We start from the raw sequence: 25,263 nt of genomic DNA, 5'->3' as shown, positions 1-25,263 counted from the left end.
AATCCTTAATCATGCAACATAATCAAGCCACAATCTCATGCATAATTAAGACATATTTAAAGCAATAAATAACTTAAAGCATGCATAAGATAAATGTCATCTAGTATGGCCCGACTTCATCTTGAAGCTTCAACTTCAAAGTCCGTCTTGAAAATCTCCGTGGGAGGCACCATTTTCTTCAAATAGGATAAGCTATAATTAAAACTAATTACAACTATTTGATGGTACGCAGACCATATTTGAATTGAAAAACAACTTTGGTACTTTAGACCAATTACATTCAAATTAATGGTACGCAGACCATATTTTCTATCCTATTTGGGCCATACTAGTCACTTCATAACCTGCAAAAGAGTACATATACAATATATACCATTCACCCATTCATTATCATGAATGGCCCACATAGCTGGTTAGTAAAACACATTATGCATCACGTAAACATTTGCAGTAATTAATGAAGGGCACCAATAATCTACCAATTATTCAGTCCTTATTAATTCTAATCATGTTGTTTTAACCTTAAGGATTCGTAGACCTAATCAAGAGTTTATGACTAAAAGGGCTCCCACTTAAACCAATAAATTCATATGCTTTACTAATTTTAAACATAAAAATGTATTTCTAGTCTAACCGGAAACATACAAATTTAATTAAAATTTAAAGCTCATATAAATTTATAATTGAATCCAAAAAGTTTAATTTAATTTCAGACGTATTTAAATTAATTCATGATTTTAATTTTAGTAAAATAATTAGAATAAATAAAATTTATTATAATTACAATATTCAAAATTAAAATCCAAGAAAATAATTTAAATTATTAATTTTAAAATTAATTAAAATTACGTAAACTGAAAATTTCAAATTAAACATTCAAAACGATCTAATCGCAACGCAAACACCCTACGCATCGCACGCCCATGGGCCACACGCACACAGCCATCGCTGGCCATGTACGCGCAGCCCATGCGCCCGTCGCATAGCTGCTGCATCTTCCCATCGCAAGCCATCGCACAAGTGGTGCTCGCTGCGCGCGCGCCAGCGCTCGACGCACGCGAGCCATCGCTCGCTGTGCGCGCTCGCCAGCGCTTGCTGCGCGCGCTCCAGCGCTTGATGCACGCGAGCCATCGCTCGCGGTGCGCGAGCAATTGCGCGCGATCAACGCTGGGCGCAGCGCTCGTGGCACGCGAGCTTGCGCTCGCTGCGCGCGAGGCTGCGCGCGCTTGCGCGAGGCAGTGCGCGTTGTGGCGCAGCTCGCTTGCTGCCCACACGCGACTGCCATGCCTTGCCTTTCGCCCATGCCCATTCATCCATAGCTCGTGGCCCACGACACAAGGCAGGGCTGCTGCCTTGTGCTCGTGCACCATGCCCCTGCTCATTGCATTCGTGCCGCACGGGCGACGATCTCCCTTGCTCGTCGTCGCATGCCCGCACTATACAACACCCCTTAAGGGTAACACGAAGCGTCCATTGCTTTGTGCGTGCAAGTTATATGAACGAATCGCATAAAAATTTAAAATTTATATTTAAAATTAATGACAAATTAATAAATAAAATTAATTTCATAATTTTAGGGCGAAAAATCGAAAATTTATTATTCAATTGATTTCCGATTATTATGGATTCAAGCCTAGGTCATAAAAATTTAAAATTTAACATAAATTTACAATTTTTATGGTGGTTTTTAATCATAGGTTTCTAATTAAATTATAATTAATTATGAAAATCAAATTAATTCTAAATTATTCTAATTTTCAACAAATTAATCATAATTACAAATTAGATTGCATAATTAACAAGGCTAGGCATTCAAACTTGTTAAACATATACAGTAGGTCAATCAAAAATTCAAGATTTATCAACAAGAATCGCAAATATTTAATTTAACATCTTAAATTTACGAAATTTTGCATTCGAAAAACTAAAACCTTCGAAAAGTCATAGTTAGGCTTCGAATTTGAGAATTCTGGGTTCGGCAGAAAAAGTCTATTTTTGTCAAAATTTTAGAATGCCTTTTACATGCGGAATTGACACAAAAATCACTCGATTTGGATGAGTAACGAAGAAACTGCCGAAAAACAGCGTACGTATAATTAAATAAACGCAATTTGCAATTAATTAACAATTACGAAAATTAATCACCCCTTTTAATTCTTGCAAATTTGTAATATTTAACCATATTCATGCAATTTAGATTATGAAAATATTAAGAGGCTCGTGATACCACTGTTAGGTTATGATACATATGACAATTCATAAATCATGCGGAAAAACCATTTAGCCAGTATTACATATTATTTACACATAATCATATAGCATAGTTTAGATGCATACTCTTTGTTGCGTGCCTTCCCTAGCTGCGCCCGAACCGAACAAGAACAAGTCTTTAGGACTCCAAGTGTCGTCCCTCCGTAGATAGTCCACAGCACGTCCGGATCCGCCTTAAGATTGACCAACTAGAATCGCCCTTAAGGTACTAAAGATTTTCGGCACTTATAGTCAAGAAATGTGTCTGAATTTTCTCTCAAAAACTCACTTTGAATACTTGAATAATCTATGAAAATATGTGACCCTAGGCACCTATTTATAGAGTTATGGAAAGGGTTTTGGAATCCTATTAGGATACTAATTTATTTAATTATAACCCTACTAGGACTCTAATTAAATAATCATTATCTAATAGTTTTAGGATTTAATCACACTTCGAATCCCGATTGCTTCAGGATTCCCGCACAAGCATTGCACGAGCACCGTACACCCGCGCAAGCCTTGCGGCCCACGCTAGGCGCACAGCGCTCGGCCCACTGCTGTGCTCCGCGCGCGCGCCCAAGGCCTTGGCTGGGCCTGGCCTTGCGCTGGGCCTGGTCGAGGCTTGGCGTGCGCTGGTGTGCGTTGGCTCGTTGGGCGACGGCCTGGCTTCGTGTTGGGCCTTCGTCTAGCGGGCCTCGTCCGATGCTAATTCGTACGATACGCTCCCGATTAAATTCCCGATTCCGGAATTCATTTCCGATACGAACAATATTTAATATTTCCGATTCCGGAATCAATTTCCGTTTCGAACAAATATTTAATATATCCGTTTCCGGAATTATTTTCCGATTCCGATAATATTTCCGATTCTGACAATATTTCCGTTTCCGGCAATATTTCCGATTCTGGCAATATTTCCATTTCCGATAATATTTTCCGATACGTACCATGTTTCCGTTTCCGGCAACATCTACAACTTGGATAATATTTATATTTCCGATACGATCCATATTTCCGTTTCCGGCAATATCATCGTTTCCGGAGTATTCATTTCTTGCCTGTGACGATCTCAGCTCCCACTGAAACCAAGATCCGTCGATTCCGAATATCCATAGATGGAGTATTTAATGCCATTAAATACTTGATCTGTTTACGTACTATTTGTGTGACCCTACGGGTTCAGTCAAGAGTAAGCTGTGGATTAATATCATTAATTCCACTTGAACTGAAGTGGCCTCTAGCTAGGCATTCAGCTCACTTGATCTCACTGAATTATTAACTTGTTAATTAATACTGAACCGCATTTATTAGACTTAGCATAGAATGCATACTTGGACCAAGGGCATTATATCCTTCATACACGCGAGCCATCGCTCGCTGCGTGAGCCATCTCTCGCTGGCGAGGCAGTGCGCGCTGTGGCGCAGCACGCTCACTGCCCACACGCGACTGCTCGCTCATGCCTTGCCTTGTCGCCCATCGCCCATCGCACAACACACACGACCATCACCAATGCCTCGCGCGCGCCATGCTATGTTGCTCGCTGCATTCGTACCGCACGGGCGACGCGCTCCCTTACTCGTCGTCGCGTGCCCTCACTATACAACACCCCTTAAGGGTAACACGTAGCATCCATTACTTTGTGCGTGCAACTTTTATGAGCGAATTGCATAAAAATGAAAACTTTTATTTCAAAATTAATGACAAATTAATAAATCATATTAATTTCATAATTTTAGAGCGAAAAATCGAAAATTTATTAATCAATTAATTTCCGATTATCATGGATTCAAATCTAGGTCATAAAAATTTAAAATTTATCATAAATTAACAATTTCTATGGTGGTTTTTAAATCATGGATACCTAATTAAATCGTTAATTAATTATGAAAATCAAATCAATTCTAAATTATTCGAATTTCAACAAATTAATCACAATTACAAATTAGGTTGTATAATTAACAAGCTTAGGCATTCAAATTTGTTAAACATATACAGTAGGTCAATCAAAAATTCAAGATTTAACAACAAGAATCGCAAATATTCAATTTAACATCTTAAAATTATAAACTTTTGCGTTCGAAAAACTAAAACCTCCGAAAATTCATAGTTAGGCTTCGAATTTGGGAATTCTGGGTTCGGGCGAAAAAGTGCATTTTTGTCAAAATTTTAGAATCCCTTTTACATGCGGAATTGATACAAAAATCACTCGATTTCGTTGAGTAAAGAAGAAACTTCCGAAAAACTGCGTACATATAATTAAATAAACGCAATTTGCAATTAATTAACAATTACGAAAATTAATCACCCCTTTTTAATTCCTTGAAAATTTGTAAAATTTAACAATGTTAAGCAATTATTATGGAATTAATTAGAGGCTCGTTATACCACTGTTAGGTTATGATACATATAAACGAATATAAATCATGCGGAAATAACCATAAATGCCAGGATTCCAAATTAATTGCCACATAACAATTAGCATAATTTAGATGCATACACTTTGTAGCGTGCCCTCCCTTGCTGCGCCCGAACCGAACAAGAACAAGTCTTTAGGACTCCAAGTGTCGTCCCTCCGTAGAAAGTCCACAACACGTCCGGATCCGCCTTAAGATTGACCAACTAGAATCGCCCGTAAGGTACTAATAATACTCGGCTATATGGGCAAGTGTTTGGCTGAATTTTTGCTCAAATTGTTACCTTTGAATGCTTGAAAAATCGTTATAAATTATGAGCCCTTAACTCATATTTATAGGCCATGGAATAAGTAATCGAATCCTACTAGGATACGAATTAATTAAATTAGAATCCTAGCAGAACTCTAAATTAATTAATCTATCTTTTAGGATTAGGAAATTCAATCCACAAATGAATCTTATACGCTTTAGGTTTCGTAAGTGAACACAAACACACACGCACGCACAGCAGCCCACGAGGAACGCCATGCGCGCGCGCGCAGCCCATGAGCACTCGCAGCCCACTGCCACGAAGCCCACACGCTGCCGCAACCTTGGGCGCGCGCTGGGCCTGCCTTGCGGTGGGCCTGGCGCAGCCTTGGGCTGGTGCGTTGTGGTGCGCGTTTCTCTTGCTGGACGTGGCCTGGCTTCGTGCTGGGCCTTCGTCTAGCAAGCTCGTCCGATGCTAATTCGTACGACGCGCTTCCGATTAATTTCCCAATTCCGGAATTCATTTTCGATACGAACAATATTTAACATTTCCGATTCCGGAATTAATTTCCGTCTCGAACAAATATTTAATATTTCCGTTTCCAGAATTATTTTCCGATTCCGATAATATTTCCGATTCTGACAATATTTCCGTTTCCGGCAATATATCCGATTCCGGCAATATTTCTATTTTCGATAATATTTTCCGATACGTACCACGTTTCCATTTCCGGCAACATCTACGACTTGGATAATATTTATATTTCCGATACGATCCATATTTCCGTTTCCGGCAATATCATCGTTTCTGGAGTTTTTATTTATTTGCCTTTGACGATCTCAGCTCCCACTGAAACCAAGATCCGTCGATTCCGAATATGTATTAGATAGAGTATTTAATGCCATTAAATACTTGATCCGTTTACGTACTATTTGTGTGACCCTACGGGTTCAGTCAAGAGTAAGCTGTGGATTAATATCATTAATCCACTTGAACTGAAGCGGCCTCTAGCTAGGCATTCAGTTCACTTGATCTCACTGAATTATTAACTTGCATAATTAATACTGAACCGCATTTATTACACTTATTATTTAATGCATACTTGGACCAAGGGCATTATTTCCTTCACTACATGCTCTCCCATACAATACATGTGATCAGCAAAGCGGATCCTCTCTAGTATCTATTCGAAAAACCAGCACTCAACGGGCGGTTGTCCAGATGGTTGGTCATGCTAGCAGAATTCGACCTAAATACATTCCACAGAAGTCTATCAAAGGTTCAGCAGTCTCAGATTTCCTAGCCGACTGTCCTGTCGAGGCAGAAGAGGAAGATTACGACTTACCCGACGAGCAAATCTTAATGACCAGTGATGACAGTTGGTCAATGCATTTTGACGGTGCTTCCAACCAGAACGGATGTGGTATTGGAGTAATCTTAGTAGCTCCAGACGGCACACACATTCCGATATCAGCTAAACTACAATTCAACGTCACAAACAATGCGGCAGAATATGAAGCATGCATCATGGGCCTGGAAGCCGCCTTAGCACTAGGCGTCCAGAAACTTCGAGTGTACGGGGATTCCTCCCTAATCATCAATCAAATTTCCGGCAAATGGAAAGTAAGAAGCGAGAGCTTAGCTCCATACCAGTCCTATCTCGAACGGCTGTCTCAACAAATAGAAGAGCTTCGCTACACATACCTCCCGAGAGAGGAGAATCAATTCGCCGATGCACTGGAAAAACTGGCTTCAATGATCAACATTCCAAGCAGCATGGCTGAAATGCCACTTACAATTGAAACACGTCAAGAAGCAGCATATGTCCATGCTATTGACAACGTCGAGCAAGACGAAGATGAGCCTTGGTTTACAGACATTCAAAGTTATCTACAAAATTCAGAGCATCCCCCACACTTTTCAAGCAAAAATCAAAGGGCTCTACGGCTACAATCAGCCAACTTCGTCATGGAAGGCGGCATTCTATATAAAAGGTCTCTTGGCGGTCCTAACCTCCGATGTGTTGACAAGCACGAAGCTCAAAGAGTCATGGACGACATACATGCTGGAGTCTGTGGCACCCACATGAATGGGAAAATGCTAGCCCTCAAGATCATCAGGGCACGATATTATTGGACTACCCTCGAACGGGACTGCTACTTCTTTGTCAAGAAATGTCCTACATGTCAGAAGTGTGCGAATCTAAAGCACATTCCTCCATCACTACTATACTCTCAATCATCACCGTGGCCGTTCTCAGCCTGGGGTATCGACGTCATCGGCAAAGTCACTCCAACAGGCACCGGGGGTCATGAGTTCATATTGGTCTCCATCGACTATTTCACCAAATGGGTCGAGGCCAGATCATTCAAAGTATTGGGTTCCAAGCAAGTGGCCTAGTTCATACAAGAAAACATCATATGCAGATACGGAGTTCCTCACGAGTTCATCAGTGGCCAGGGAACCCATTTTGAAGGAGAGTGTGAAGATCTATTCACCGAGTACAAGATTCAACATCATCGCTCTTCACCTTATCGCCCGCAAACCAATGGGGCAGTCGAAACAGCCAACAAGAATGTCAAGACCATGATCATGAAAATGACTACCAATTACAAGGACTGGCCCCAAAAGCTGCATTTCGCATTGTGGGGATATCGAACTTCAATTCGCACTTCAACTGGTGCAACTCCGTTCTCATTGGTCTATGGAATGGAAGCAGTACAACCTATCGAGCTAGAGATACCTTCTCTAAGGATAGTCCTCGAAAGCAAAATCCCAGAAGCTGCATGGTTACAAGCCAGATACGAACTAGTCATGCTCGATGAGCGACGGCTTCAAGCCGCTCACCATGTACAAGTCTATCAGCGCCGAGTGGCCAGACATTTCAACAAAAGGGTCAGAACCCGAAACATCAAGGAAGGCGAGCTTGTCCTGAATGCCCTTCGCAAAAGCACCATGGACCCAAGGGGAAAATTCAAACCCAATTGGGCAGGCCCGTACATTGTCAAGAAAATCCTCTCCGGGGGAGCAGTCAAACTAACAGACATCGACGGAACAGAATTCAGATCTCTGACCAACCTCGATCAACTCAAGAAGTTCTATGTCTAAGTTCCATGTTCAAATTCAAGAATCCGAATTCAAGTCCTGTAAGGTAGTCAGAACTACGTCTGGCCTGATTCCCTAACGGGACACGTAGGCAACCTCATTTCGAGGCCCGGCCACTTTAATACAAAAAAAAAATTCAAAATTTCCTCAATTAAGGGCATCCTAAAAATTAAATCAAATCAAAATTCAAAAATCAAAATTGCTGTTGTTTTTATTCCAAATGTGCCAATTCAAAGCAAAGCATGTTCAAGCGGGATTTAACACAATAACTCTTTATCTGGCCCTAAGGCCTTCAAAGCTAATTCAAATACAAAGTCAGGATCAAGTGAAGCAAAGTTCAAAAGCCTTTTCACTTCCTAAACACATCTTGCAAACACATTCCAAACACAATTCATTCCAAACACATTTAGCCTACAAAGATCTAGGGTCGGGCGACTATGCTCTCGAGTCTTGGCACCTTGAGTACTATCCCCTGACTCCTCCCGCAATCAATCATCAATCTTCCCTTTGCCCAAGCGGCGGGAGAAGGAACTTGCAAGCCTTCCAAGACGGGAGGACGACGAACCTCCTTTGGTTTCCGAACGGTCAAGCACCGGATGGGCCACATTTCCGTCACCTTCCTCATAGTCAGCTGTGTTAGGTTATGATACATATGACAAAACATAAATCATGCGGAAAAACCATAAAGCCAGGGAAACATATTATTCACACATAATCATTTAGCATAATTCAGATGCATACACTTTGTTGCGTTCCCTCCCTAGCTGCGCCCGAACCGAACAAGAACAAGTCTTTAGGACTTCAAATGTCGTCCCTCCGTAGATAGTCCTTATTGTGTAAATAATATGTATCCTGGCTTTATGGTTTTTCCGCATGATTTATGTTTATTCATATGTATCATAACCTAACAGTGGCATCACGAGCCTCTTATTATTTTCATAATCTAAATTGCATAAACATGGTTAAATATTACAAATTTGCAAGGAATTAAAAGGGGTGATTAATTTTCGTAATTGTTAATTAATTGCAAATTGCGTTTATTTAATTATATGTACGCAGTTTTTCGGCAGAATGTTCGTTACTCAACCAAATCGAGTGATTTTTGTGTCCATTCCGCATATAAAAGGTATTCTAAAATTTTGACAAAAACAATATTTTTCGCCGAAACCCAGAATTCCCAAATTCAAAGCCTAACTATGACTTTTCGGAGGTTTTAGTTTTTCGAACGCAAAAGTTTGTAAATTTAAGATGTTAAATTAAATATTTGCGATTCTTGTTGATAAATCTTGAATCTTTGATTGACCTACTGTATATGTTTAACAAGTTTGAATGCTTAGCCTTGTTAATTATACAAACTAATTTGTAATTATGATTAATTTGTTGAAATTCGAATATTTTAGAATTAATTTGATTTTCATAATTAATTAATAATTTAATCAGGTACCAATGATTAAAAACCACCATAAAATTGTTAATTTGTGTTAAATTTTAAATTTTCGAATCCATGTTAATCGGAAATTAATTGATTAATAAATTTTCGATTTTTCGCCCTAAAATTATGAAATTAATATGATTTATTAATTTGTCATTAATTTTGGAAATAAAAGTTTTAATTTTTACGCAATTCGCTCATAAAACTTGCACGCACAAAGCAATGGACGCTACGTGTTACCCTTAAGGGGTGTGTATAGTGCGGGCATGCGACGACGAGCAAGGGAGCTCGTCGCCCATGCGGTACGAATGCAGCGAGCAAGGCGAGTGGCACGCGAGCACAAGGCAGTGGCCCTGCCTTGCGTCGAGTGCTGCGATGATGCATGGGCGGATGGGCGAAGAAGCAAGGCGAGCGAGTAAAGGCAGGCGCGCGCGCGGGCAGCGAGGGGTGCCTCGCAGCAACGAGCGCTGCCTCGCCCAGCCTCGCCAAGCAGCTGCTGCGCTACGAAGCCAGCGAGCGATGCTGCGCGCAAGCGTGGCTTGGCTTGCTGCGTTTGCACGTGGCTGCTGCTCGTGCCTTGCTGTGCGATCACTCGTGAGGGGCGATGCTGCCTCGTGGACTCGACGGGGCATGGGCGCGAGCCCATGGCCTCGTCTTGACCCGATTGATGCGCTTTGAATTTAATTTTGATTTTCAGTACGGAAACGATTATAATTAATTTTAAAATTCGTAATATAAATTGTTTTCTCGGATTTTAATTTTGAATATTATAATTATTATAAATTTTAATTATACTAATTATTTTACTAAAATTAAATCTTGAATTAATTTAAATTCGTTTAATTAACCTGAAATAAATTAAATTAATGGATTCAATTATAAATTTATATGAGCTTTAAATTTTAATTAAAATTGTATGTTTCCGGTTAGACTAGAAATAAATTTTTATGTTTAAATTAAATTAGTAAAGCATATGAATTTATTGGTTTAAGTGGGAGCCTTTTAGTCAAAAACTCTTGATTAGGTCTACAAATCCTTTAAGGTTAAACAACTTGATTAGAATTAATAAGGACTGAATAATTGGTAGATTATTGGTGCCCTTGATTAATTGCTGCAAATATTTATGTGATGCACTAACCAGCTATGTGGGCCATTCATGATAATGAATGGATGAATGGTATATATTGTATATGTACTGTTTTGCAGGTTATGGAGTGACTAGTATGGCCCAAATAGGATAGAAAATATGGTCTGCGTACCATTAATTTGAATGTAATTGGTCTAATGCACCAAATTTGTTTTTCAATTTAAATATGGTCTGCGTACCATCAAATAGTTGTAATTAGTTTAATTATAGCTTATCCTATTTGAAGAAAATGGCGTCTCCCACGGTGAAATTCAAGACGGAGTTTGCAATCCATTTTCAGACGGACTTTGAAGTCGAAGCTTCAAGATGAAGTCGGGTCATACTAGATCACATTTGTCTTATGCATGCTTTAAGTTATTTATTGCTTTAAATATGTCTTAATTATGCATGAGATTGTGACTTGATTATGTTGCATGATTAAGGATTTTAGTTCACTTAAAATCTAACCAACATAGTAAGAGCCTTAAGTTCCAAACTTAAAAAATTGAGTTAAAAGGTGTCATGCCAAAATAAACACTTACTTGGATATCCTTTACATCAATCTAGTAATAGTTTTCGCTCAGCGAGGTGTTACTTATTGGTCCTAAAGGGGTAAGGTACACAAATAATTGTGAGTACATGTTAGTTTTGGTGAAACTCAACGATATAAGTAAGGAGTCCTTTTATGTCGTGTCAAAATCGATAGGTTTACCTAATAAGTTCTTAGACGTACCTATCAACCAAAAGTAGTTTCTAGACTATTAGCAAAAGGCTTTTGCTTACCTAAAAGATTTTAGAATTGAGTCTAAATACATAATGTGCTTAATTCTTCAATGGATTTTAGGATCTTGGAATCATTTTATTCACACATGCCGGAACACATAAATTCGAATAAAATGCTAATAACTTGTTTGAATTGCATGATTGCTTTAATTTTCAAGTTATTATTTATGATAAATGTTCAGACTTTGCATGCTTCAATGTATGTTTTAATTATTGTTTATAATTAAATATCTTGCACTGCAGTAGATCCTTTTAGAAAGGTAACAGTAAATTTCCTCGATTGGTAGTGAATCCAAGAACGATTCACGGAAATGAGAGAAAGTGAGCAATTTAAAATGTATGTTTCTTATATCGACTTCTATGGTTGTTTTCGAATATCAAAATCGAATGGCAAACCAATTGGTGCTTGTGAATTCAAAATACACTGTAGTTTTGAGATCATAAAGCATTGAGTTTAAAACGCTCAGCTTTACTAATGGTTAACAACCTAATATCTTTGTCCATTTAATTCTCGAATGAGTCTAGTCCCTAGACATTCGAATAGATCGATGCTTAGAGAACTTTAGAAGCTTCTGGTAAGATCATCTAGTTGAAACAAAATATTCAACATAAATTAAATGGTAAGAACCTTGTTGGAGTGACATTGGACATGTCTAACAAAGTATAAAAGTCAACACTAAAGAATTCAATTCTTAAGACTATAAGAAAGGGTACAATAAATAGGAAAACAAAGGAAAGGATCAAAGGAATTTACAATTCCGTTTCTACCTGTAAGTTTATGTTTAAAGAAAAGTGACCTAGCAATCAAACTTCCTTGGTATCATATACCGCTTAAGGTTCTTACTTCGGTAATGACTCGAACAATGGAAGCTAGGCTACACTAATGGCCTACAAGTGGGAAATGAAGCATGGCAATGCTACATTAGTTGTAGGGTCATCTGGTTTGTTTTAAGTCCTTTCAAGGCTGGAACTTAATGGCTATTTTGTTCCATAATCAGCATACCTAAATTTCTGCTTCAAACACAGAAAGACTCACATTCAAGAAAAACAAAAACAATGTTTGTTTGTTTATTTGAATGAAATGGTCATTTACGGGTTGAGTCAATATGCTTGATTAAAACAAACAACTCTTTAACAATAAAACTTTACTAGGTTCAAAACAACCCCTTGATTTGAGTTCCACTAATCTTTGGCATTGTTGCTTAGACCATATCAACAAGTTAACATTCATAAGCTCTATTTTAATGGACTTTTGAAAGTTGATTGATTTCTAGATCAATTCAAGACAAGCTAGTCTTACTTCTTGAAAGTAAAAAAAGATATAAACTATTGTTAGAACGCCTAGACAATAGAATTCAAAGCTAAAGAAAGAGATTTTATGACTTTATTATTTCACCTAGATTTGAGTGAATGTTGGTTCATTTACTCGAAGTGATATAAGTTTGAATCTGTTTGGCTAGTTCAAAGATTGTCAGAATCGGAAATATTATCGGAATCGGAAATATTATCGGAATCGGAAAATAATTCCGGAAACGGAAATATTGTCAGAATCGGAAATATTATCGGAATCGGAAAATAATTCCGGAAACGAAAATATTAAATATTTGTTCGAAACGGAAATTAATTCTGGAATCGGAAATATTAAATATTGATCGTATCGGAAATGAATTCAGGAACCGGGAATTTAATCGGAAGCGCATCGTACGAATTAGCATCGGACGAGGCTTGCTAGACGAAGGCCTAGCACGAAGCCAGGCCCGCGCCCAGCAAGCCGAGCGCCCAAACACGGAGCTGCCACAGCCTCGCCAGGCCCACCAAGGCCTTTGGCGCGCGCGCGCTGAGCGTGGTCGTGGGCTGCGAGCAGCGACTGCTAGTGTGGGCCGCAAGGCCTGCGCGGGTGGTGCAATGCTCGTGGCCATACGACGCTCGTGTTAGTAACGAATCCTAATCCTATCGGAATTCGTGCATTGATTAAATCCTAATCCTAAAAGATTAAATTTATTATTTAGAGTTCTAATAGGATTCTAATTAATAAATCCATATCCTAGTAGGATTCCAATTCCTTTCCATAAACTCTATAGATATAGGCCTAGGGTCACATAATTAACAGACGACAATTGAAGTATTCTAAAGGTAAGATTTTGAAGCAAAAATCAGCCAAACACTTGCAACCTATTAGCCGAAAATCCTAGTAACCTTAAGGGCGATTCTAGTTGGTCAAGCCTAAGGCGGATCCGGACGTGCTGTGGACTATCTACGGAGGGACGACACTTGGAGTCCTAAAGACTTGTTCTTGTTCGGTTCGGGCGCAGCTAGGGAGGGCACGCAACAAAGTGTATGCATCTAAATTATGCTAAATGATTATGTGTAAATAATATGTTTCCTGGCTTTATGGTTTTTCCGCATGATTTATGTTTATTCATATGTATCATAACCTAACAAGCTGATGCAGGACGGCTAGCTCTAGAACCTCGGACTCTAGCTGGTCCGGAGAAAGAAATGTCCCTCTGGCTTAGGCCTCTCATCCATACAATGTACCCCGCAGACAGAGTAACTAACTCAGGTGGGAACTGGATACTCAAGAATGGTTTGGCAACCCAATACCGCCTCCAAACTTCAAGTCGATTGTCTCATCACTCGAGCAGGCGAGTAGAAGACCAACATTGTGAGGCTTGGCACCCTCAAAGCAGTAGAACCAGGGGCATGTCTCATAGCAGCAATTCCCCACCAAGGAACTACCCACCTTATACAAGATTCAACCCCAGAGAGTGCACACCGCCACTCATCCAATGAAAGCCGGCCATGCAGCATGGGCCGCACCGTGAATCCCTTTCTATTATAGCTCGCCATGTTCTCCGGTGGTGCCACCAACATGAGCCTCTCCATAAGCCAAACCTTGGGGAGTATACAAGAAGCGCATTTCAAAATACAACATTCGAAATTCAAATACAAGTACAAATTCAACATATAAGAGAGCTCCAGATCCTTACTTGGAGTAACACCGGACTTCCCGATGGCAAGGAAGAGGGGTCCGACTTCAGCATATCAAGGCCCGTCAATGTTTCGCCAATCACAAGCGGCATTGGGTCCCGACCATTAGCAAACTGCTCTACAATTTCTATTAGGGAGGCATCACCATTGCCAAACCCCTGTTTCGAAAAGAGAAAGCGAGTGAATATACAAAAACTCAAGGGTCTCGGGCGGAATACTTTGGGAACATCAAGCCCAGCAAAGTAGGTGACAAAGAGGGACAAATCCACCCCTCTGTCATATACAACAGCACTCAAAAGTGGGGGCTTCAAGCCCAAATACCTTTCAAAACTCAAGAAAAAGTGTTCTTCAACACTGGGCATGCATGGCTCCAGCATGATGGGCCACCCCAATATAGCACTAAATTCCTCAGGGTGGGGACATACTTCATTATTTCCAAAACGGAAGACATGATGATTCGGATCCCAAGCCTGCATCTAAGGACAAGGCCACTGTCCTCTCTTATGACTCCGAGTACACACTCTTTAGTGTTGCGGACAGCAGAGTACAACCTCCATTATTCAAGATTCCAAAGCCGCAAACCTGGCGACTTCAAGCAGTCCGGATCAACGCTTCGAGCAGAATTCGGGTCATTTCAAAATTCAAGCATCCTAGTCCTAGATCGGCGTCCTAAGTCGAGTTTGCATGTGCAGCATAGCAAGAGTTGAATATATACTTTGACTTGTGCTTTTCCTAACCAAAAAACCTTAGTCAAAGTGGGGGCTTATAGTGGGTATATACACCCGAAAAAATGGGGCAAATTTTTTCAAAATTTTTTGGCAAATTTCTCATGCATGCATCTAGCCACAAATTTCAAGGCACACACAGCGCATACAATTCCAAACATTGGTGCATACAAAAAACCAATCTTCAAATTTTGCAAACCAATTCAAGTTCAAAGCCATACAAACCATACAAAAATTTAAGTTTCAATCCATACAAATACAATACAATACAACCTATACAAAATCAACCCAGGCAAGCTGGAACTCGCTACCATGCAGGGTCAGTCCGAGTCGTCAACAGCAGTGATATCAACCACAGGTGCCTTGCCCCTGCGCCGCCTCCTGAGGCGCTCCAACTCCTGATCCAGCTCCGTCACAAGGGTACTAGGATCCTGCTCTGAGATACAAAGTGTGCCAGTGGTAGGATGAACTCCCTGCTGAGGAGAGGAATACTGATACGGTGGCGGCATCGGCATATACTGGTACGACCCAAACATCTGAGCCTGGCGTATCCTCTCGATCTCTGCATAGTAAGCCCAGGAATCTGCACCCTAGGGCTGAGGACCACTTCCTCCGAAATAGTAACCAGGAGGAGAAAAAACAAAGGGTCGTGAACCGCCTGCACCTCAAAACGAATGCCTGGTGGGATCAACATGTACAAAAGGGGAAGCTCCCCGCTCAGCATCAGAATGCCTCTGATGAGCACCAGCACCGGACCCCTGTCCCAGATCCAAGCTCGGCCCCTCCTGCCTCAAGGACGTCTCCGCCTGGGGTTCTTTGTCAACGGATCCTCTACGGTCTCGACGACGCTCCTATACAAAATACAATTTCAAGAATTAACATCCAAGTTCAAATTTCCAGAATACAAATTTCAAGATCAAGAAAGGCACCTCTCTGTCCCGGCTAGAAAGCTTCCGGGTTACCTTGGCATAATGCCTCTTCCAAGAATCAAGCAAGAGCATCCAGCGACGCACTCTCGCCTGAGGCGCCTGCATACAAAATCCAAGATCAATTTCCCAGTTCAAGATTACAAACAGTTTCAAAAAATGCAACAGTACTTACAGCGGCATAATGCTCAGGTACAGCATCATATGATTTCCGGTGCGGAGGAGAAGCAAAAGGGATGGTCTCCACTACCTCTTCCCCGTCCGAGTTCTCATAGCGGAGGATCCTATCAGCATGGGGAATATCGCAGGATCAACCTCCTCCTCCTATATACAATCATACATTCATACAATCATCCAATCAATACAAGAATACAAGAATACAAGAATATAAGCTCACCGGCAGTACGAAGCGTACTGGTGGATCCAGCCTCCTCAGGAAGTCGTCATAGCTCCCCTTCCTGTGTACAAAATCCCTCCAAGAGCGGCAAACAGCATCGCCCCTAGCCTCCACATAGAGCCGGGCCAACTCTTCATCCAACGCCAGCATGGACCCTGGTGGGTCCTTGGGGATAAGTCTCTCCCCCGAATTGTGCTGAGGGGACACTCTCTCTCCTAGGTACCACATATGGCGGTACACACCTGGAAGCAAAACCTGCCGCCCAGACAGGAAATGGGCACGTGCAGCCGAGGCAGGTATAAGCGCGTTGGCAAGAGGACGCCATACCACCTGGAAAACAGACAACTCAGGAAACAACACAAATACAAAAACAAAGAGGGTATAATAGTACAAGAAAATTACCTCGTCAGTAGGTAGGACTCTCGAAGCTTTGCGAGAGGCCGCCAGAGGCACACTGCTGCGCACCGCTCCTATCCAAGAGGCAGCATACGGGTAAGCCGCATCTCTAGTACGATCCGGCGCCAAAGTCGGAAAGTGCTCATATATCCAAATCTTTCAAGAAGCAAGCAAAACATCAGTTAAATTCAAATACAAGCATACAAGTACAAAGTACAAGGTACAAGGAGTCTTAAATACCTCCAGCACACTCCACAGAGTAGCCATGCTCGGGTCACTCCCCACCGCAGTCTGGGAAGCCCGCTTAATCTCATACAAAAGGTGGCTATATGCCAAGCCACCCCAGTTATAGCTCGAAACAGCTCTCAAGTCCCCCAGAACGGACAGGAATCGGATGTGCACCCGACTGTTCCTACTCGGGACCATCACTCTGCTCACCAAGGCTAGGAGGAAGAACCTAACCCTCTGCTCCGCGAACACACCCACACCGCAGATAGCCTCAAACAATCACCGTCACAGAAGCATGGGCATCGTCATCTGACAAGTCAACAACAGGGCCAAGCAAGTCCCTGGCAGCGGAAGAGCGCCACGTCAGCTCCGGATCAAAGGTCATGTTCCTCTCAGAAAAAGGAAGACCCGTGATCATAGAAAACTCAAAGGGAGTAATGGTGATCTCCCCCCATTCCATTGGAAAGTGTTGGTGGTATCTCACCACCGCTCCAACAAAGCCCACAGTCGGGGCTTGATCCCCGTTCTCCTCGAAGAGCCTCCCATGGTACGCTAGAAGTCGGCCAGGCCCGTCTGCGACCAAATCTCCATGGCCTCCTCATCAGCACAAAGAGCTTTAAAAGCCCTCTGAACCTCCACCAAGGACCAGAAAGTACGAAACGGCTTTCCATCAGCCTACAGGTGAACGAGTTAACTCCAAACCTATACAAATACAAGATACAAATTCAAAGCACAATACAAGACTCATCATGCCAGCGCGAGGCCGCTGAGACAAGTGCCACTCCGACCGAAACACCAGGTCGGAAGGGCTCCAACTAGTACCACTAAAGGTAGGCGCATCCCGGGGAACCATACCCCCGTTGGGCGCGTTTATTGCAGCCGCTTCATCATCCGAAGCGTCCTCCTCAGCAGCTCGAAGTACCGACGATTCGGCGAACTTCCTCCGAGTGTGACGAGGCATACTAAATCAAGTGAAGTACAAGGTATCAAAATTCTAAACTGGGGGCTATCCTATACTAGCCTAAACAAAGTCAAAAAATTCAAGACGAATCCCCAATGGACCTCTAGTTCAAGGTACAAGTTCAACACCAGCGCCTAGGATACCCATGCCAAAGCAGGTATACAAGTTCAACACCAACGGCTAGGCTACCCATGCCAAAGCAAGTATACAAGTTCAAACACCAACGCCTAGGCTATCCATGCCGAAGCCGATACAAAAAATATACATTCAAGAAAACTTTCAAAAATTCAAAACTACAAGTTTCAACAGTTCAAGTTCAAGTGGCTATTATACAGTCTTCTACAAGATTCAAAAAGGTTAAGCATTCAAGCATCATTTCAAAGTACGAGAAAATCAAAACTACATGCAATCCTAGAGTTATTTCATAAGCAAAAACATGAAATACTTACATGGATAAGGCAAGAACAAGACCAAGGGAAGACAATTCGACCTTTGAAAGAGAAAGAGAGCAAGGAAGCAAGATGTTATTCCTCAAAATGGCACGGAAAGGGGCACTTATATAGTGCAGCCCCGCGCCATACGCAGCCCCAGCGCCCAGCGCTGCCCCCCTGCATGCGCGAATCTTCAACGCCCGGTATCCCGTGCTGATTGCACGTCCTTTGCTGCTACGGTCTTCCGCACCAAGCATCAAACATCGCATCAAGCCATCCATCGAAAATACGGGTATACACCTGTATCTTCAAGTGCAAACAAATGCATATTTCAAGAATACAAAGTCCAAAAAATACAACGACTCAGGCGTTCAACTCCCAACGGACCCAAGCTCCGGGAAAGTCAGTCGAAATTCCAAATTTTAAGGGCCGGCAAAAAGCTCTTATCCCCAGCAAAGCACATCCCCAACGGATTAACTCTGGGTATTCTAAAATTCAAGATTCAAAATTTTCGATGCCAAGCTCCGTCCTGAACTGAAGGCGGAAAAATACAAGTACAAACCGGAGTCATCACCAACCGCATCGAGGTAGACTCTATCCTTTTTTCTAACGCCTGTTTTATGCAGGTACCGGCGTAAAAAGAGTGTTCTCGATTGCAGAACATCTTGATCATTCTCCGTCCCTTTCGAAATACTTTGACTTGCTCTTTCCTAACCGAACGCTCAGTCAAAGTGGGGGCTTCTGTAGACACCTAATTTGTGTCTCCCCTTTGGGATGATGGCGATACCATTATCCTTATTAGGTGATTGGAATAACTCCAGGCGGAAATCCCAATTGCTAAGAATGCTTCCAAAATTCAAGATCCAAAATCCAACCCCCTAGACCGTTCCCCTTTCGGTTCTCGGTACAAAATACAATTTTCCCAATTCAATTTCAAAATCCAAGTACAATATCATCTAGTAGACCATCCCATTGGTTTTACTAATACTTTTTCAATCAAAATCATATAAGGCAAGTCAAATTCGGGCGCCGACCCACAAAATCGAGCATGTCGGGCCCCGTCCCGTAAAACCGGAATTCAAACCCCGAGAAAGGCTTGTTTTTAGACGCTAAATGATGCCTTAACCTCCAAGCAAATACAAAACGCCAAACCTAGTACTATTCGTACAACAGGTACAACACTACAAGACGAAACAAGGACGGATTCCCCGTCCTTGCTTTGGCGGCATTCAAGCCACGTCACCAGCGCCCAGCGCTGACGTGTGCTGGCGCCTTGCACCCATTCCTTCTATAAATACCCCTCATTTTCAACATAATGGGGAGGAGAATAACAATACATCATCGTAATTTCGACATTACGCCTCAAAATACAATTCAAAAACTCCTCAAAAACACATACAAAATTCCTAAATTCAAAAGCAATTGGGAGCTCTTGCCTAAACCTAACTAGGTAAATCCGAATCCCATTCTAATCAACTATGTTGCTTTGATTTCTAAATGATTAGCAAGTTGGTGTTTTTAATCATTAAAAAACACCACTTGCAAGAATCATACATGTTTTCCAAAAATACAAACTTTTTCAAAATACAAAATACAAATTTTCAAGATTCGAGGATGTCCAAGTTGTTTACAATCACCTCTTGGACTAGAATCACCTTCAAACATGGGGTAATCAAAGATGACACCTTTTAACATTTAAAGTTTTAGTCTTTTGAGATTCAAAACTCCATTTTCAATATACAAGTTCAAGTTTTCAATTTTCAAGATCCCACCATGTTTAGGGTTGTTCATGGTTATTTCCCTAAACTAGGATTATTTCAAGTTCAAATTTCAATTATTTCAAGTTCAAAACTTCAATATTCAAGCTTTCAAGTTCAAGTTTAACATGCAAAATCTAGGATATTTGGGTTGAGCAACCTCTCCCAAGTTGAGATTTTTGGCTTTGAATTCGTGACGGGCGCACTTATTTTTAAGGAGCCGCTTGGCGTTCGAATCTCATGTGCCCAAATACAAATTTCAATATTGCAATTTCAATATCGCACCTTTCAATGCCGCAATTTCAATATCGCACTTTCAATACCGCATTTTCAATACCGCAATTTCAATACCGCAATTTCAATACCGCACTTTCAATTCCGCATCATTACTTGCCTAGTCCATTTCTAGGCAATGTGGACCTACTCCCTAGTCCTTTTCTAGGGGGTCTTGTATTTACTAATTCCGTACTTTATTTAGTATTGTGATGTTGCATTATTTGCTTTATTTGCTTTATTTCTTTCATCACCAACATGTTAAATACAACAAAATGCAAAGGTTACATCACGCTTAACAAAGATATTTTTTGGACAAACCGGCCTTAGGTTCCTTAAATCAATCTTTAAAGCAAAGTGACCACCATACAATTAGAGATTCAATTTGCTCTAAATTCAAACCCACATAGTCTAATCTAGGGTATATTTTCGAAAAAAATGTTGTGCCAACGTACTTGAATATTTCTAAAGCTCGCGAAATAAGCATTTTTGTTCCCGTGCCCGGATCTCACCCATCCGTTTCAAGGATTCAAGGCCTTATCCAAAATAGAGTCACTTGCGGTCTTTCCAAACGAGACTTTAAACAATGTTTGGTGGCGACTCCTTCGAGGTACAAAAATTCTACGGTTTTCTAAAGAATCGCCCCTCTTGTAGAACGAGAAACAAGTTTTTGCACAAAAAAACCCCCTACAGCAGCCCCTGAATTTCACTTTATAGAATATCTACAAAGAAGCACAACCTGGATACAAGTAGTCATCTTGTGAAAGACCTCTTGAAAAAGATGTTTGTTTTTCTTATTTACTGCTAAATGTCTGCATACACTGCAAGCCCTGACTCATTTTCATTTAGATGAACTGTTTATGATGACGGAAGACTAATACTTACGCTTAAGGACGATATTTATGTTTCTTTGAATATGCCGGGAACAGTATTTGTAGTTTCATATTTGGTTTGGAGTGCTTGTCAATGATTAAATGAACTTATACCAATATTCTTTATTTACTTGAACTCTTTGTTTTACCTAAAGTACCTGTGTATGGACATGCCGAGACTCCATTTGGACTAAAATCATTAAAAAAAGTTCAAAATTTAGCCGAGTCGTAGTGGCATAGCCAATATTTACAAAGCTAGATTATGGAATACGGGGAGAATCCTATGGAAGAGTTTACTCAATTGCAGCGTTTTCTTGACCATGGATCTTCTGTTGTACTATGGTTAGTTCAAGTGTAGAGCCTATAAGTGTCTTTGAGGCTCCATATGAGCGGATTCATTTTCGTGACGTATCTTAGAGCATGTCTGATATAGAGTTTTTAAGTGATGGAATTGGAATCAGTTAACTATTTCCATTACCTAAAGTTTGGTATGAGATGAGTGGTAACACAATCCATTTTCTAACTATAACTATTACCACCATTTGTTACCTCTCCCAATCCTATTGTAACTAAATGGTTACCCTCCTCAACCCCCAATGTGTTACAAGTGATTCCTTTTCTAAGGTATAACCAGACAACTAATAATGGTAATAGCTAACACTACCATTTCCCCTTCTTACTTATTTCCTTTCCATTTCATTTCCCAAGTTTTTACCAAACTTGCTCTTAGTGTGAACGAGGTTTAGTTTGGCTGGCTGGTAGTTAAGACCAAAGTACGAAGACTGATATTTAATTTTTTTTGACACTGAGCTTATTCACCACCTTCTCAGCTTCATCTTAGAATCTTTGCGCCTCACTGTAGATATCTTGGACTTGAGCTTATCAAATTTATTCCATGGCACCCGTCAATCCAACAATAAGTAAATTAGTGGCTTAGATAATTGAGGGTGTTAGAACTAAATATGTTCCTTCTTTATGGTGCTTGTGTTGTTTCTTTGTTTCATTTCCAAGTTAAATTCCTATCAACATAAATTTTCACCCTTTTGGATTTACAGATCATTGAGGCGTTGGAACAACGCAATTGGGACGTAGATACGGTGTGGATGAGATGGCGGAGATGATAGTTCAGGTGCTGCCACCCTCTCCAAACCAGATAACATGGACGAGGAAGCTGCTGAGGATAATAATACTGAACAATTGGATGACGAGGATAGTGCAGAAGAAAATATGGAGGACGAGGATAATGCAGTTGCTGACGAGGATAATAGTGCACAAGTTGCTGACAAGGATAATGCAGCAGAAGTTGCTGACGAGGATAATGAAGGAGAAGAGATGGACGCCAGCTGATTTTCGGTCTAAATGAACTTGCGCAGATTGTTTAAAATGTTAGTTCATAGCTATTATAGGATAAAATTGGATCAGATTGAGTATGTAATGAATGTTTTTTGCTTTGGCAGAAATGCCTTTAAACCAATTTCATTGTGTTATTAGTGAAGTGCCAATTTGTTTTCTTGTTAGTCCTTCAATGGTTACAGATTTACAGTCACTGGTGACTGCTGAATAGCTGACCCGCATGCCCACCTCCCGGGATGTGGGATGTAATCCGCCATTTGATTAAATTGGTAAAAAAAATAAAAGTGTCTCTGGCGACAATTTGGTAAATTTAAATCACAGCGATGACAAGTCATAAAACCGGTAAGAATTGAGATAACTCAACCGCGTGATTTTCACATTCTTAATATCGTTTTTTCCAATTTCTTTCCTCATTTCTCCAATTTAATTTCCTTATTAATATTGTCAAAACAAAAATCTAATTAATTTCCTCCCTTGGCCTCTTCTCCTTCTCTTCCATTTTTCTTCTAACACCATTGTTGAAGATTCGTTCAATAATGCATAGTTACCGAGTCTACTCGACAAAAACAAGGGAAGAATAACATTATCACAATGATTTGACTTGGATACAGATGAATTTCGAAGGTATTTTCTTGCTTTTGTCATTTCAAATGTCAAATTAGTCAAGAATGGTGTTTAATTAAATGAGGGAAAAAATCGAAAAAACACGATATTAGGAGCGTGAACTCACGCGATTGAGTTTCTCAATTCTGATCAGTTTTGTAACCAAATTGTCGCCGTTGTGACCAAATTGTCGCTTGTTACACTATTTTACCAATTTGTCGCAGAACATTCACTTTGTTTACCAATTTGGTTAAATGGCCGATACAATTCTCATTTATCCCTTACCCCCTTCTGACACCGGCGAGGGCATCTAACCTTACCTCTATATTAGCATGTTGCTCGTCTCAAATTCAGACCTTCAAAGACAAATAGTTCAGTTGCAAATCTTACAAAAGGTCATGCTATAAGTATCAAATTGCCCTACTTTCAGCTCAATCATATGCAACACTTGTTAGGTCCAGCAAGAGGATAATCATACACTTTGTTCATTTCTTTGTCACTTCTTTGCATAATCATGTACAATTTTATGCAGCAACATACAAGTATGCATCAAAGAAGAAAATCAAGGAGAATCCACAACTTCTTTTACTAGAGCATCACATCATCCAAGTATCAAACTAGTTGTTAGAACACGCAGTAGCACCTTGGTGAATGATACCAGAGAAGAAACCACCACATAAGTATAAGCAGCACTTAACAGTTAAAAGATTGGATAAAGGAGGAAAAAGAAAAGAATACAAAAGGGAGGGGGGAAAAGAAACGGGTGATTCCAAATCAATAACTGTTATTGATGAATAATACAAATCATATGGCAAAATTGTAAATAAATAGACTTTCAAGATACACATTTAACTTCAAATTTTATTCATTTAAGCTCACATTTTATTCTGTTAACCTCGTATTTTATTTATTTAATTCACTTTTTCGTTTCTTTTTTTATTTCCACCTTTTTTTAGTTCTCCTACCGATTTATTTACGAAAATATCATGTTATTTATCACATTAAAGTTCAGCACTACATAGATTACAGTAGCGTCAGATGTCTGCTTACTGAATACTGAGTTGATCATACTTGCAAATAATAATAAGTAGAGAATAATTATCGCAAATAATAATAGAGATGACGGTGGAATACCTGCGACGTCAAGAAGCTGCAGTTAAGCTTCGAGGCCACGGATAGACGAAGACGAAGACTCGAAGAGAGGGAGAAGAGAGCTCGTGCACGTCAGCTCGACTGTGTGAGAGGAGGAAGAAACCAGGCTTATTTAGCACTTTTTTTTCGAGAAATTCCGAGTTAATCTCAGTGATTGGAAAAAAAATTCAATTAAATGGCATTTTCGTAAATGGGTCATAATAAATTAGCTTTTTACGCATTTTTACCTTATAAAACAAAGAGAATGAGAGGTATCACGTAAAAACTTACGTAATACAAGTTAATATTTTTTTCCCTAGTGAATATTCCAATTAAATAATATTTTATTAAGTTTTAGGTGAGCACGTACGTATGGCAAGTGATGGTCATTTTACTTGGACATAGTTAATTTATGGCCATGCACTATCACATAAATACAAAATGGTTCTATACATGATTAATTTCTTCTACCTAGTACTTTATGGTAAAGGGTTTTAAAAATAACTTATTGAATACGGAGTAACCAACTTGACTAACATAATTGACTTTATTTGACTGACTAGTAGTACTAGTGATTAAGATCCAAAATTTGTAAAGATGTATTCTATGGAAAATCAAGTTATTGTTATATGTTTGTACTTAATACAAAGATGTGGTATGTTATGTAAAGATATGTCGTGATTAATAACAAATTCATGTCAAAGAGATTAACTTGATTTTAATTTAAATCGAGTTTTATAAAATATAATAATATATAGGTTTTAACTATGCCATACGAATTTTGAAATGCACAATTACCATATGAATCTTACAACCTTTAAAAGTGAGGACTTGATTTCCACTATTCATCCAATA

The 25,263-nt window shown here is 40.2% G+C and overlaps 1 pseudogene; it reads left to right on the top strand.

Annotated features, from left to right (window-relative positions):
- LOC110799558 (uncharacterized) overlaps positions 1-22,738 on the top strand; it is a 60,504-nt pseudogene extending 37,766 nt beyond the window's left edge.
- Positions 22,739-25,263: the final 2,525 nt, after the last annotated feature.

Source organism: Spinacia oleracea, chromosome 1 (assembly GCF_020520425.1).
Source record: "Spinacia oleracea cultivar Varoflay chromosome 1, BTI_SOV_V1, whole genome shotgun sequence".
In the NCBI taxonomy this organism is placed as follows: Eukaryota; Viridiplantae; Streptophyta; class Magnoliopsida; order Caryophyllales; family Amaranthaceae; genus Spinacia; species Spinacia oleracea.
Note: the sequence above shows the minus strand (reverse complement) of the source record. Positions and strands in the feature narration are given on the sequence as shown.